At 41.1% G+C, this 2836-nt stretch overlaps 1 pseudogene; it reads right to left on the bottom strand.

The window, feature by feature from the left end:
- Positions 1-636: 636 nt before the first annotated feature.
- On the bottom strand, positions 637-2148 carry LOC114186349 (phospholipase A(1) DAD1, chloroplastic pseudogene; annotated as a pseudogene).
- Between the last annotated feature and the right edge of the window lie 688 nt (positions 2149-2836).

Consider the following 2836-nt stretch of genomic DNA (forward strand, 5'->3'; position numbering starts at 1 on the left):
AATTAAATAAACTCCAAATCGTGTGTATATGTGCATTAGTTCAACATTGGATGAGGAAAAGGAGAGAACTCGTGTGTGACTAAAAACAAAAAACCGTGTCAATATTAAGTATGCTCTTTCAAGGGCGTCACTATCATTATCACGCATGTAATCTCCATTTACTTTTCAAAAATCTAGTGCAGGAAAATAAATGCTTGGAAACGTATACTTAACAATTATATCCACTTAAATTATTATATTAACCATTTCATAGGTATAAACTACTTTTCCGTCCAAATCATTACAAACTCTCTTATTTGTTCCTCGTGATAACTGCTTGTAGCTGGTAGAATGCATTTGGAGGCTGGACTAAACCTAGAGAAAAAGAAAAGTAAATATTGTGATTGAAAAGATATGAAATTTTTTGCTTCAATAATTGAACACAAATACTAAGATGAATAAACACTATTTGGAACTGAAAAATAATGTTTTGCACCGTCCACCTTCGTGTTCCAAAAACCATTTGAAAAAAAAAAAAACCTGCAACTGACTGAAGGCATTCCAACCGCCATACATCTTCACCTTACTTTTGCTATGACTTTTTTCATTGCTTTCAGTTAGGTATATGTTTGGTTCGGGATATAAACGATGGTGTGGTGAAAGCTTATTGGATCAACTTTGTCAAAAACAACGGTTTATGCATGTACAGTTTTCTTAAGAGTCATTGAAACACCCAATTTGGTTTTCTTGCTTCTCTTTTTCATTTTCAATGCGCTGGTATTTACAGATTCAGAGAAAAATGTAAAAAATTTAATGGCGGAGAAACCTCTTGGCAGTGGACCTAAAGGGACATGTGGAACTGACAAAGCCGTCAACAAGATGCAGATAGATATTCAAATCGTGACACGTGGCAATATTAATTCCCTTGAGGTACGGAGAATCCCTGCTACAAAGACGAAGCTCCTCCCCGATCTCCGAGTACAACAGCCACTTTACCTCTTCCACGCGCTTCCGCATCCATCTCTGAAAACTACCCATGTGTTCACCTCCATTCACCTCCACGTCGTCACCTTCCTTTTCTTCCACCTCCTCAAACACAAATCCGGGTATCTTCGTTATAACATCATCCGAGTTCACTATCCGCAAAACCTTAGTTCCCTGCTCCTCCAGCCGCCGCCGAAAGCTCCGGTTGCCGATGCGCGGTCCGCCGAAAGATATCACCGTCACATGCGGTGGCCGCAGAAAACTGTTTCTTATGTCATACGCGGTTAGAGTCGCCAATGCCGCCCCCAAACTATGCCCAGTAATGGTCAAACTCAAGTTTTCTCCTTCGTAAGTTCTAAGGATCCGAGCAATCTCTTTTCTCACCATATCTTGCAAGCTCATAAACGAAGGCTTGTCACTCACCTTTGACGTGTACAAACTCAGGAACCCACTTTCCACCATGGTTCCATTTTCTTCCACGCTGCATGGCTCTGCTGCCGTGATCCCAGTTGCGGTAGATGGAACCACGTTTGTCAGAGTAGCTCGAAGATTTTCGAGCCACTCAAGACACGTGGTGGTACCTCTGAATGCGACAACAATGTCTCTTCGACCCAGTCGTTTGATCTCTTCTTTGTTGTGACAAACTGCTACGTACCCAATGTAGCTTGACTGTGTTGCCACCCAACTCGGTGCTTTGTCCACCCAGCTAGGTAGTTTGATCCCCGAGGTTGCACGTAGGTGTTTGGTTACCTTGTAACCTGTTTTGTGTAACCCGCACCTTTCCAGGTGTGTGGTCTTTGTGAACTTGCATGTGGCGTAGTTAGGGGAAGAAGGGTCGAATTGGAAGGACTTATACGCGGCCTCAACGAAGTGGCCATAGCGGAGAATCTCGGCGCGAAGGTTCTCGTCCAAGGGGTCTAACAAACCGTTCCAATTGTTCACTCCTTGGTATTCCTTCCATCTCTTTCCAACCTTGTTGGTCAATGACGTCAATGGTGGTGACACGGACGACGATGATCGTAACTGAGGCATGTTGGCGTTCATCATTTTGTCCATCTTTTGTACGGTTTGGGTTGATTGAAGTTGGGTTGTGCAGTGTGGTCTAAGGAGGGTTGGAGCGTGGTGAAGAGTTCTCATCAGTGACACTACTGAGTGAGAATGAGGGAAAGAGAGTTTTGTGCGTTGTGTTGGTGTGGTTTTGAGGGGAAATTTATAGGTGAAAGAAGGGTTGAGAATGGGAATGGTGCATTTACCGCATAGAGTGGGAATGGGAAAGCTTGAGTTGGTTACTTGGGTGAACCAATCATTCAAATTTTTTTCATCCCTCTTGGTCCCATTTAATGACCCTGTCTTCTGAAGTTAAATGAGATGTGAACAATATATTTTGAGTGATTTAGCCAATCATACAGCTGTGATATTTCTGTGGGACACTTTTATGTCCTTAGTGTAGATATAAAAGTAGTGTTATTCGGCTACCTCATCTGCATTTTTTTTTTTTTAACTTTTATAAGTGTTGACCCGTGCGTGCAAGAGAAGCATAGTAAAAAAATTTAAAAATGTTTAAAGCCGCGGCCACGAAAGCCAGCAAAGAAAGTCTGTGAACGCGTGAGGCCAAAAGTGCCATATTGTCATTTACCTCTGTTACTAAATCTTACAAAATTTCACTTAATCCTTTTACGAAACAATATAATGTTATACTAAAAATAAGGCATCTTTTGACTTTGAGCAATGTCAACAAATAAGGCATGTCGTCAATGTTCTTTTTTTTTTTTTGAGAAAAAGTGTGTTCCAAAGACAAAGTGACTGTTTGTTTGATTGAACAATTAATTCACATCTCACGAGTGTGTTATTATTATTATTATTATATATATGT

Source organism: Vigna unguiculata, chromosome 5 (assembly GCF_037176805.1).
Source record: "Vigna unguiculata cultivar grain cowpea cultivar isolate G323 ecotype 2 chromosome 5, ASM3717680v1, whole genome shotgun sequence".
Lineage (NCBI taxonomy): Eukaryota > Viridiplantae > Streptophyta > Magnoliopsida > Fabales > Fabaceae > Vigna > Vigna unguiculata.